Source organism: Dermacentor albipictus, chromosome 1, assembly GCF_038994185.2.
Source record: "Dermacentor albipictus isolate Rhodes 1998 colony chromosome 1, USDA_Dalb.pri_finalv2, whole genome shotgun sequence".
NCBI lineage: Eukaryota > Metazoa > Arthropoda > Arachnida > Ixodida > Ixodidae > Dermacentor > Dermacentor albipictus.
The window spans coordinates 113,170,090-113,183,111 of NC_091821.1; the positions used below are offsets into that span (position 1 = coordinate 113,170,090).

Genomic DNA, 13,022 nt, shown 5'->3' on the forward strand with positions numbered 1-13,022 from the left:
ACACAGTAGGTGCTCGATGGTTTCCTCGCACATCGGTCTCTCGGCCATTCCTATACGATAAGAGTAAGCGTTCGTGAACGCCACTAGTAGCCACAAGCGGCTGAACAAGGTTGTTTCGTCGCGGGAAAGGCTAGTTGGCAGTTGTAACCGTAGCACGGGGTCTAGTTTATGCAATCGGCAAGTGAAGGCACTTGAACTCCGGAAATCTTGCGACTTTTTGCGTGCATGTAGGCGAAGTTCCCTGGCAACGTCCGACCTCGCCAAAGCTATTGGACGCGTCTGGGTATCTTCGTGGGCAGACCGGGTAGCCTTGTCAGCCAAGTCGTTGCTGACGATGACACAATGAGTGAAAATCCATCGAAATATAATGTTGTGCCCTATTTCCAGAGCATGGTGGTGTACTTCCCTGATGTCGGCTATCATATGCTCGTAAGTTCTGAGATGTAATGCAGACTTGATGCTGTGAAGAGCTGCCTTAGAGTCACAAAATACAACCCATTTCTCTGTCGGCTCTTCGGTGACGTAAGTCATAGCGGCATGGAGAGCTGCATGTTCTGCCGACGTAGATGTAGTCATCTGTAACAATTTAATTTAACTGTAACCTACATAACTGGACCGACGAATGCAGCAGTTGAGGTGGTAGGTGAGGTCGAATCATCGGTATATATATGTACGCGGTCATGATACGTCTGGTGCAGTAATAGGAGCGTCAGTTGCTTCAGAGCCAGTGATGGATGATTGGCCTTCTTTGTGATTCCGAGAATAGCAAAATTCACTTGAGGCTGTCGCAGGCACCACAAGGGAGATGAAGGCTTCGCCGCCGGTGAAAAAGATGCACTCTTGATGCGCGCTAATCACTCTTGAAAAGGTCACAAGCAATACAGCTCAGAATTGCAATTGTAGTATCTAGGTGACACGGGCGATTAAAAAAAATTCTGTATAGTCTTAAAATAATAATAATAATAATAATAATAATAATAATAATAATAATAATAATAATAATAATAATAACAACACTTGTTAGAACTTGTAGTTTGCTTCTATTCTTTGCGAGTTCGTAACGCGCGCGCCGTGTTCGTTTTCTAGAGACGTTCTGTATTACTGAGCATTTGTTGTTGAAATTTAAATGTGTATTTTGCGTGGCACTTGTGCCTGTTTTTCTCGTCGGTTGGAATACGTGACAGAACCTTAACTAGGAAAATTAAGTGTACGAACTGCTATTAGCGACGACAATGCCATCAAGAGTGTTCGAAGCATAGACAATGTTGTTTCATGCTTTGCATGTATTGTGCGCCAACCTTATTTTCTCGTCTGCGGAAAATTACTGTGCGAGTGAGTGAGTGTGTTATTTTACCGTCAGGTTGATAAACTATAGTCACCGCGACGATTACTTGTTGATTACTTGCGGTTGGTACCGAACTCAAAAAAATAAAGTACCAGCAATAACAGCGCACAAATTTTCTCCCTACTCCTCCGCCTTGCGATTCCTTGTTCCCTTGTACGTGATGTTCACCGGTGAATTTCCCCTCATCCTTTTCAGGTCACGCACTGCAAGCGCACTGCGCCTGGGAGAGTCAATTGCGGTCACACCACATGTTCTATGTTATCACGGAGAGGCGCATCCGCAAGAATCACGAACGTGTAAAGAAGAGAACGTCGTACCAGTTTTGGTTTCAGAGCCCATAAGTTAATCTGTAGCTGAAATAACACGACCGTGGAAGAGGCGGCGTAAGCGATTGACTTCATAATTTGGTTATTTTCTTTATCAAGAGTTGCCTGCGTAACAAGAAAATGCCTACACATCCGTCTCTGCTTCTCACCAAATCAAGTAACTACGGGCTCGTGCGTTAGAGCCCGTATTCACAAAGTATTTGGTGCCCTATAGGCCGGTTAGTAAGTATAGGTGGCAGCCAATTTGTACGGGAAAGTGGAAGCTCCGGTTAATCGTGATACCGAATATAGTAATAGAGAAAGCGGTTGGCTTATGAAAAACAGGGTCCGGGTTCACAAAAACCTCCTACACTAAAATCGTTCTTAAGTAGGAATTTCAGTCAATCATGTTGCTGGTCATATTATTAGCGAAGGCGACCGGCCAATGACAACTAGCACTGACGAATGAAAAACTTTGTGAATTCAAACCAAGAAACTGTAAATGCGACCCCATTTCTTAAAAACAAAAGACCCTACAATATCTCCGGCCCACGCGACCGAATTTACAACGCTTTCCGTTGGCGACCACTGGTTTTCCCTGCGCGGCCAGCCACCTTCACTAATTTTATGTCCTTCATCACGATTGGCCCACACGTTTTCTTGTAAACCTCTTTCGTACGAAATACTTTATGAATACGGCCCCCCGATTCCTAGTGGCACGCTAAGCGAACAAAAGCTGCCACATATTTTCTCCTAACTCACTGTTAACGATGCTCACAATTGCGCGCCACGATACCGGGAGTGAAAGGCGATGACTGTCGGCGGGCCGTCTGAGGTGCGCGCGCAACCGAAAGCATTGGTCAGCGTCGCGTCGAGCGCGCGTTGCACAGATTTACAGTATGCCCTGCTAGGAGACCCCTTACTTCGAGCAGGGCCCGCACGAGACACACGACACGAATAGCGCGCGGCAGAAGCGTGACAAAAGCACGTGGCTTACCCGGTGGCGTCCCTCGGTGCCGACCTAGGGCGCCATGGCCCGCGCGCGTGTGCCGTTAGCGGCGGCACGGGTGGGAAGGGCGCCGGGGAGGGCCCTCGGGCGTGGTGTTGTTCTTCGCCGGCGGCCGCTGTCACCAGGCCGACGCGCGTGCAGCTGCGTGCGGCCGCGCCGGATGCGCCAAAAACGATGCAAAAAACACAGAAATGACAGCTGGGGCGGAAGAGCCCGAGGCGGAAACTAGAGGGCGTCTGCGGCGCGGCAAGCGACGGTCGCGTTAAGGTCGTCAAAAGTCAGAGGGCGTTGTGGTCTCACGACCGATCCGGCGCCGCCGAGTACGCTATTATTACACCGCCCGCCCATTAGCGCCAACTCGACGGGACGGGCGCGCGCGCTGCCGCTGGGGCGCCGCGCGATGAGTGACGTCGACGAGCGGCCATCACGTGTGCCGGCTCTGTCCTCTGACCGCGCACTTTGGACCCCTTTTATGGGCTCCCCTGGACGTCAGTTAGATGACCCACGCCTTCTAAATCGCCTTCTTTCCCCGAGGTCGCTTTAACAGAGGAGGGACCGTTAGCGGTGCCTAGACCGAAAACCTGCGTCCTAGCGCCGACCTAACATTACTGGAGCCTCATCAAAGTGTTTGTTTGGGACGATGAGCAAAATTAAAAGGAATAGCAGAGAAAAACCAGCAAGATAGCACTTCACCATCCTTTTCTTCTTGTCTTGAGCAAAGAGTCGTGCCACGCGTATCGAATGCTATAGACTAATTATTCGTATTCGAAAAGGAACTACTTGGCGTTTTCGAATATCGGAAACTAACCAAATAATCGGCAACAACCGAATGCTAAAGGATGCTTACGTTCTTAGTCCGCTGAACAATGTATCGCAAATAACCTGGAGTGAGACACCGACAAAAGTTTTCGAAGCAAAGGTAGAAACAGGTAGGTACTGCAAGCTTTGTGTTTGGCTTCACGTCGGAAGCCTACATGACAACCGGTGGTTTTTGCTTTATAGACTGTCATTTAGGATTTTTGGCAGTCTAGCCTTGTAGCAGTTTAATCTTTCACGCTGCATCTTGTGATGTTTTCCTTGCAGCGGGCCCTACTACATGTGTCTGCTGCACACTATTGCTTCAGCAGCTGCTTTCGTTTTCTTTTTTTTTTCCTGATCTTTTTTCAACGACCAAAGCTAGTCATACCGCCGCACTTTGTTTGAGAACCTGTTTGCGACCAGGTTTTAAAGTTGTTGAGAGGCTGTTTGTGCAGTTTGCTTTAACGACAATTAGTCAATGTGTTGAAAACTGACCCTTTGTTCCTGATAGATAGCTGTCCTTATTGCACGAGTCAGTGAAAGCGTGGTGCCTAATAATGCCGGAATAAATATTTTTGCTACAAATATATGTGTCTGGGCTTGTCTATCCGATTCGATATTCGCTGCATGCTATTCGTATACGACGAAAATGTTGATATTCCCCCGCCTCTACATACGAAGCTTGTTATAATAAAACCCGTAAGTTTTACCCTGTGTAAAGCTAATAGATATTTCTTGGGGTGGTTTACCAGACATGCAATGACTACAGTGCACCTCTTGAGACTCCCTGCGTTTTACTTTGATAAGACAGTAAGAATGACCGTACTATATATACTGCCTCCCAATAAAGAACGGAGATATATTCTCGCTTGTTTGTGTAGTGCTACAGCGTCCGGATGTTACTGCTTAATTAATAGATTAAAATTATTTTCAAGAAAGTAATTAATTTCTCCCGTTTACGTGCTGGGGATTCGCGTGAAGCACACAATGCAAATAAGATTATCGAAAAACCATGCCTAATTGGAAAGCGCAGGGTAAATCCCAAATTCCTGTGGGTGTTTAAGGTGGTTCCTGGTCTTACTGGCCGCCTCGCAGCGATTACGGGCCCCTCTGTGTGTGGTCGGGACACAGGTGGAGATGGGGGGGGGGGGTGCCTACCGCGAGCTGTGCGAGTCAAAGGGAGGCCCTTCTTCGTCGATCCCAAAAGGGACATGCAGATTATCGCCAGCAGGGGCAAGAACGTGCAACATCGCCTAGGAAGCAGCGAGCAGCCGCCAATCACCGATCGGACTCAACAGATACCATGTGACGTTGGCGTGAGCAAAATCCTGCCTACAATTTCAGCGGGCCTATTTAAGCGGCCCCGCAATGTAGCTTTTTTGTATTCTCTTCTTTCCTTCCTGCTTCGTTACCATGGAATAAACAGTGCAAGTTTCGCACTAGGCTGGCCCCTACTCGGCCTCGATGGTCTCCAGGGCGCCTTCGACCTGCCGACAACGCCATGCTATCCAGTTGTAACACCGGTCGAAGCTGAAGTAACCGGCGTAGCAACAATTGGTGACGTCGATGGGATACGCTGGATTTTAACAGCGCCAAAACCACGATGTGATTATGAGGCACGCTGTAGTGGGGGACTACGGATTCTTTTGACCACCTGGTGTTCTTTAACGTGCACCCAATGCGCGGCACACGGGCGTTTTTGCACTTCAGCCCCATTGAAATGCCGCCGCCGCGGCCGCACGGATTTTCATCCCGCGACCTCGTGCTGAGCAGCGCAGTGCCCAAGCCACTAAGCAAGTGCGGCGAGTGATATTACTGCTTCCCTTCATTATCGTCAACGTTAAGCTTGCGGCAGCTGCGCTTTCTCTTTCCATTTCCGTGTTGCATTCAGTAAATGCAACGTCGTGCCACAAGTAAACACGTATTATCATCAGACGCCCCCTTTGCTAGGAAATTAATCTCCCGGATGTGGTTTCCTCAAGTCAGCTTATCGTTTACCTTTTCTCGAAACAATATAATGCAACTGCAGTTATGAACAAACATTAAATCTCGATGAAAATTAACAATGACGCAGATCACGGGCAGAGCTTAGTGCAGGAAGGTGCAGTCACGTTCAATATGGGCTGCAACATGGTGCCCGTGGTCGAAAGGGCTCCAAGACTGCGCAGCGGCCCCGACATACGAAAGGTAAGCTTAGAACCAACGACGATTGTCAATGTACGCGAATACCCTGAAAGAACGAACCAGCGAGCAAGGGGACAGCCTTTCCTCTCCATCCTCCCCATTTTCCAGCCCCTTCCAGCAACTATAGGTTGCGCGAATGCACGTACCCTTTCCCCCAGGGCCTTCTTATCTCAAGTGCGACCACCAAGCCGCCAACCACTAAAATGGGTGAAAGAGGGGGAAAAAAAGTAAAGCTAATCGCTTTAATACCAGCAATTGGAATTGTATTTACTCCATTTTTACCTATGTCGGCGCAGCGGTACCCTTTCCCTTAGACCACGGTACCCTTGGAGCCCTTTCGACCACGGGTACCGTGTTGCACCTCGTATTTAAAGCGACTGTACACGTTTGGGATCTAAGGAGGCCTTCGCAACCAACCGCGGAAGTTATTGTATATAACAAAAAAGTCGAAGTTTCGCTCGAAAGGCGATACATCGACTGCGACAGCAAATTAATACACAGCTACACGAAGTAAGGACAGTAGCTTTAACGGCCATGTAAACCTGGAAAAATTCGCTTATTAACTGAATTAAGCGTTGCGTCAGCGCGGACAAGCAAATGTGAACCCACCACACTCGAAGCGCGTGGACACTCACTGTCAAAAAGCTGGTGTGAGCAAGCGCGGCAGCAGCAGCGGGCGAAGTGACCTTCGTGCAGTCTATCGCTTCAACGCAAGAGCGGCGAGAACACAGTACGCACAAAGGCATAAGCTGCCTGCAGGTCCCTTTCAAGATAAGACGCGAGCGGCCGTGCAAAGTGCGCACTTGTTGGCGGAGTCGAAATCACCCCTCCCCTCCCCCATCCCTCAGCGCTGCCTCCCCGCTTTTCTCCGTATATGGTGCGCGAGATTGAGCCGCGATTGTCAGTTCCCCCATCGGGCGGTCACTAAATGCGCACTTGTTCTCCACTTGCTTTTTTCGTGCACGCCAGATTGAGCCGCGATTGTCGGCTTCCCTTACGTGGTTTCGCTCGCACACATAGCATACGAAGCGCAGCGACGGTGTTATTCCTCTTGGACTTTATGCGGAACATCACGGCGACGACGACAGCGACGCCAAAAATGCGTCTGAAATGTCCGTATAATTGATATCGCAATAAGAAAGTAGCTGTTTCGCCCGAAAGGCGAAGCATCCATTGCGTTAGCAAATTAGGGGGGCAGCTATACGAAGTAACGATAATAGCTTTACCGCCAGTATAAACTTGTAAACGTAGGCATATTAACTTAATTAGCAAGCATGCTGTCACGCGTGCACGAGCAAACATGAAGACATCTCGCTCGATGACCGCCGAAACTCGCTGTCAAAACGCTGCAGCGAGAAAACGTGGCAGCATCAGTGAGCGAATTGATCTACGTGCTGTGGCGCCTGCATCAACGCGAACTTCACTTTCAAGGAGTTCACTTTCAAGATATAGCGGCCCGCGCGCGGCCGCTCGGGTTGCCACGAGTAGAACGCGCCCCCCTCCTTCCTCCCGAAGCCTTGCGCGCGACGGAAGGCGACGCGCTTCGTCCCCGCTTTCCTCCGTTGCGTGCGCGAGATTGAGCCGCGATCGCCGGCTCCCCCTCGCACGCTTTCACTCGCATATACAGCATACAGCACGCGGCAACGATTTTATCGCGCTTGGACTTTATACGTAACCTCGAGGTGACGCCGACGGCAGAAATGCGCATGGAGTGTCCATATAATTGCCATCGCCATAAAACACTTACTTAAATGCTTAAATATTAGAGTGCTTCTGAGCTTGATCGATAACGATTAATTTTTCTTTTATTCGACCGTCTTATTGCATTTCGTTGGTAAGTCCTTTTACTGCATCATGTGGTAGTAAAACGCATGGGTGCTCACGGTCTTTTAAAGAAAATAAAATTATGCAGGTCCAACGCGAATCTTGGAATCTACCTGAAGCGAAGCTTTCGTGAAGCGGTTAATGAAATTCTATAAATTTGCCCATTTCATTCTCGAGGTCTCTTGGAGCCAAGGACACTGGCGCGCCCGCATGTGCTCTGAGTGACACACGCGGCGATCATCTCAAGGAGCTGGTTGGCATTGGCACGACAGAAGTATATGTGAGATTGCGGCCTCATCAACAAAGAAAGAAAAAAGTTACAGTGACGTTTCACTTCGCGGACGCGGGTGCACGCCCAAGCGCGCGGGTGCTATAGCGCACACGACGCTATATCGGCCCTCGGGGCGCCTTGACGCCTATACTGTCGGCATCACATATCGTATACAAGACGGGGCTCGGGCGGCCGCGCCACACGCAGCAGCCGCCGGAGTAGAACGCCCCGTTGTAAACATTGACCGCGGACACTCGCTGTCAAAAGACACTCTGGCGTGAGGAACTGCGGCAGCAGCAGTGAGCGAAGTGACCTTCGCGCTTCTGTCGCTTCAACGCAAACTCAACGATGAGAACACAGCGCACGCAAAGCTACGAGCCGTCGGTGCACCTAGACTGTGTCCCCAGAGCCGATCGCTTTCAAGATAAAACACGCGCGACCGTGCGCAGCCGAAGTACCACGCCTCCCCTTCATCCCCTTCCCCGGGGCAATGGTGCAATGCGCACGACGGAATATGGCGCGCTTCCTCCCCTTGCGCACGCGAGACTGAGCCAACATCGTCGGCTCACCGTCGCACGTTTTCACTTTCACACACGGCGTACGGCGCCTGAGGGCGCTGTTCAGCCTCTAGAATCCGCGCAGGAGTATGTTAATATAGCTCACTTACTCACAGGGTACCCTGATCACGAGAAGAAAATTTACAGAACAATGAAAATGGGTCGGAATGCATACCGCCGGCATTACCAGTTCATGACCGTGAGCTAACCGCTTTCGTTGAAAAGAAAAAAAAAGGTACAATCAATGCATTCTACAAGTACTAACATATGGAGCACAAACTTGGATGTTAACAAAGAAGCGTGAGAACACGTTAAGGAGCGATAAAAAAAATCACCTACAATTACGATACTCCCTAACACGAAATTTGAGTGCAGCTCTATACATGTTCTTATTTCACTATATATTGAGGCAAACAATTTGAGCGAGACATGTAGCAGAGTCGTCGATCGTCGAAAATCTGATCTGTGGGTCAAGCGCGTCGGCTTTTATATATGACCCGTCGAAGGTTCCAGTGTAATGGCTGGTGCCGCGTGCCTTCCAGAAAGTACTACGCACTTGGTGTTGCGCATACAATCAGCTTACAAAACAATCGCAAACCATGACAATCGAAACAAACGCGAACGAGACTAAACCAAGCAAACCAAACCAGCGACAGCTGACGCGAGCAAACGATACAGCTAAACGAGCAGTCCGGCTGAGACCAGTTATCCGCGCGCAAGTCACTGAAGGGGCCTCTCTCGTTGGTCTTCGCCGTACGCGGCTCGCGTCTTTCATGTCCCGCTCTGCGTTCCCTCTTTCATCGTTCGCTGTGCTCAATCGCTCGGCTACGCCGCCGCCGCTCGCCGCAGGAACGGGCGCCTAAGAGCAGCGCTATAAAAGCGTAAAGTAACATGATATCTAATATAACTGCGATATTTGTTTAGGTTTGAGTACACTAAGGGCCCATTAGGGCATTAAATAGCGGTGAAGGGAATGCAAAATATCAAGCGTAGTGAGAAAAGGTTTATTGGCGGCTCCTAATGTAACGGCACAGCAACCGGGAACGGCGAAGCAGCCCGAAGCACTGTCCAAACGGACGCCAGCAATCAACAGCGCGAGCCGAGACGAGCCGCGCGTTGGCGATGCGGCTGTGCCGCGAGGCGCGTCTTCTTCTTCACAATCTCCCCCCGGACAAAAAGAGCCATCCTGGCGCCTTAAGAATCGGGAGGAAGAGGGTCGTGGTAGGGCTTGAGACGCGAGACGTGGACAATGTCACGTCCACGCCGGCGCAAGTCTTCAGGTGGTGACAGGGGCTCAATGAGAAAATTTACCGGGGATGTTTGCTCCAAGACTCGGTAGGGCCCTTCGAATTTTGGGACGAGTTTCGAGGAAAGCCCCGGCGTTTGGAAAGGGACCGACAACCACACAAGAACGCCTGGAGCGTAGGTCGTGTTTGGATGCGTGTCGAGGCGGTTTTCTTTCTGGCGCTGCTGTTGCTCTTCCGTAAAGGAGCGCGCTAGCTGGCGGCATTCTTCGGCTTGTCGGGCGACGTCGGAAACAGGTAGACACTCGGAGGCGTCAGGACGGTATGGAAGGAGCGTGTCGATGGTATGCGTAGGCTCGCGGCCATACAGGAGGAAGAAAGGTGAAAATCCCGTAGTGGCCTGGATCGCGGTGTTGCACGCGAACGTGATGAATGGAAGGATGCGGTCCCAGTTACCATGATCAGATGCCACGTACATAGAGAGCATATCACCAAGTGTGCGGTTAAATCGCTCTGTGAGCCCGTTAGGCTGTGGATGGTATGCCGTGCTTGTCCGATGAATAATATGGCATTCCGAAAGCAAACTTTCGACGACTTCGGAGAGGAAGGCGCGACCTCGATCGCTGAGGAGTTCCCGAGGTGCGCCGTGTCGAAGCACGAAGCGATGTAGGACGAAAGAGGCTACATCCCGCGCTGTAGCACTTGGTAAAGCAGCAGTTTCGGCGTAGCGTGTCAAATGATCAATAGCAACGACGATCCACCGATTGCCGTCTGGTGTCATAGGAAGCGGGCCGTATAGGTCGATGCCGACGCGATCGAAGGGTGTGGCAGGGCACGGGAGCGGCTGCAAGGCACCAGATGGGCGTAAAGGCGGCGATTTGCGGCGTTGGCAGTCAAGACAGCACCGAACAAACTTGTGTGCAAAATTGTACATGCCGCGCCAGTAGTAGCGGTGGCGAATTCGTTCGTACGTCTTGAAGACTCCGGCATGGCCACACTGCGGATCGTTGTGGAAAGCGACACATATTTGAGACCTTAAGCTGCGGGGAACCACCAGAAGCCACCGACGACCTTCAGGAGTGTAATTGCGTCGGTGCAGCAGCTGGTCACGAATGGCAAAATGAACTGCTCGGCGTCGGAGGGTTCGGGATACAGGGATGGTCGACGATCCAGAAAGATAGTCGAAAAGAGAAGCGACCCACGGGTCACGACGTTGTGCGGTTGCAAAGGAGTCCATGTCGAGAGATGACACGGAATGTGCGGAAGTTGTTGCGCAGGCCGAGTCTGGAGGTAAAGGTGAACGAGACAAGGCATCGGCGTCGGAGTGTGTGCGTCCACTGCGGTATACGACGCGAATATCGTACTCCTGGATCCGTAGTGCCCAACGGGCTAGGCGGCCAGTGGGATCTGTCAAGTTGGCGAGCCAACAAAGCGCACGGTGATCTGTGACCAAGTCGAATGGGCGCCCGTACAGATATGGTCGGAACTTGCCAAGTGCCCATACTAAAGCCAAGTACTCTTTTTCGGTCACGCTGTAATTGGCCTCAGGCTTCGTCAGTGTGCGACTCGCATAGGCGACTACATATTCGGGGTAGCCCGCCTTTCGTTGGGCGAGTACGGCGCCGAGACCGAGCCCGCTGGCATCTGTATGTACTTCAGTTGCAGCTGACGGGTCGAAATGGCGAAGAATAGGTGGGGAGATGAGAAGACGACGCAGCGTAGCAAAGGCGGAGTCACATGCAGGGGACCAGCAGGAGAGGGCGGCGTCACCGCGTAGAAGCTGAGTCAATGGCGCCATGATCGATGCGAAATTTCGAACAAAGCGCCGGAAATATGAGCATATGCCCACGAAGCTTCGAAGTTCTTTGATGGTCTGAGGCTTCGGAAACTCAGCGACTGCTCGAAGTTTTGCAGGATCGGGTAGAACGCCGTGCTTGGACACAACGTGGCCTAAAATGGTGAGCTCTCGCGCGGCGAAGCGGCACTTCTTGAGGTTGAGTTGAAGGCCAGCGTTCGTTAGACAGGTCAAAACTTGTCTAAGGCGGAGCAGGTGAGTAGGAAAATCAGGCGAGAAAACCACGACATCGTCGAGGTAACACAGACATATAGACCACTTGAGGCCACGCAGCGTGTTGTCCACGAGTCGTTCAAAGGTGGCAGGGGCGTTACAAAGCCCGAAAGGCATCACCTTAAATTCATATAAACCGTCAGGCGTAATGAATGCGGTTTTAGGGCGATCGGCCGCAGCCAAGGGGACCTGCCAGTACCCTGAACGCAAGTCAAGGGACGAGAAAAATTCTGCGCCCTGAAGACTGTCGAGGGCGTCATTGATGCGCGGCAAAGGATAGACGTCTTTGCGCGTTACCTTATTTAACCGACGGTAGTCGACACAAAAGCGAATAGACCCGTCCTTCTTGCGAACGAGAACGACAGGAGATGCCCAGGGACTGTGCGAAGGTTGAATAACATCACGGCGCAGCATATCTTCGACTTGGGTGGTAATGACACGACGCTCTTCGGCAGAGACGCGATATGGTCGTTGACGTAACGGCTGATGTGAACCGGTGTCAATGTAGTGCTGCACTTCCGACGTGCGGCCCAGGTGAGGTTGTGAAACGTCGAATGAACTTCGAAATTTGTGCAGGAGATCAACAAGGTCGGCGCGTTCGGCAGGTGTGAGGGTATCGGCGATGGCATGCGAGAACGCAACCCCGGACGTTTCCTCAAGCGCGGACATCGAAGATGCTTGGCCGGGGTCGACGTCAAAAGAGTCTCCAGGGACGTCAACCAAAGACGAAGAGGCGAGGAGTTCCACGAAGCCAAGGCATTCACCAACGAGCAACGTAATAGGCGCACAGAGGGGATTGTAAAAGTAGATATTGCTGCAGCCGCCAGCCATGTCAAGCGTCGCGAAGGGTAGTGGGAGAGATTTACGGCTCATGAAGACGTCGGACGGCGTGAAGAGGACCGTTGCATCAGCGATGGCATCGCAAAAGACGGGGACGAGGGCGAAGGAGCCAGGTGGAATATCTGTGTCCTCGCGCACGGTAAGTTTAGAAGGGCGGTCGCAATCTTCGTCCAAGGGTGCGTCACAAGGGGAAAATTCAACTTCGGCGCGTGCGCAGTCGATCACGGCTTTATGACTGGATAAGAAGTCCCATCCGAGGATGACGTCATGCGAGCAGGTGGGAAGAACAATACACTCGACGATGTAAACAATGCCGTGAATAAGCACACGTACAGTACAGGCTGCGTGCGGAGTGACGGGCTGCGCGCTTGCCGTACGAAGCGACAGTCCAGAAAGCGGCGTGGTCACCTTGCGCAGCGAACGGCACAGTTTCGCGGCTATCACAGAAACGGCTGCGCCGGTATCCACAAGAGCGAATGCAGGAACACCTTCTACACAAATTTCGACCACGTTAGCAGGAGAGGCGCGAGGACTTTGACAGTTCGAATGGGGCGCAGTTCTTGCCTCTTGAACTGCG

The 13,022-nt window shown here is 51.4% G+C and overlaps 1 protein-coding gene across 2 annotated transcripts in view; it reads right to left on the reverse strand.

Annotated features, from left to right (window-relative positions):
• The window catches only part of stumps (DBB domain-containing protein stumps), a 166,268-nt gene that overhangs the window by 118,321 nt on the left and 34,925 nt on the right, over positions 1 to 13,022 (reverse strand). Inside the window, exon 1 of one of the 2 annotated variants that reach the window (XM_070524873.1) lies at positions 2,648 to 2,817. The exons of the other annotated variant lie outside the window; for it this stretch is intronic. The gene's annotated coding sequence lies outside the window, so the exon portion shown is untranslated. Of the gene's footprint in view, positions 1 to 2,647; positions 2,818 to 13,022 lie in introns of those variants that run through there. 2 annotated transcript variants of the gene reach the window in all.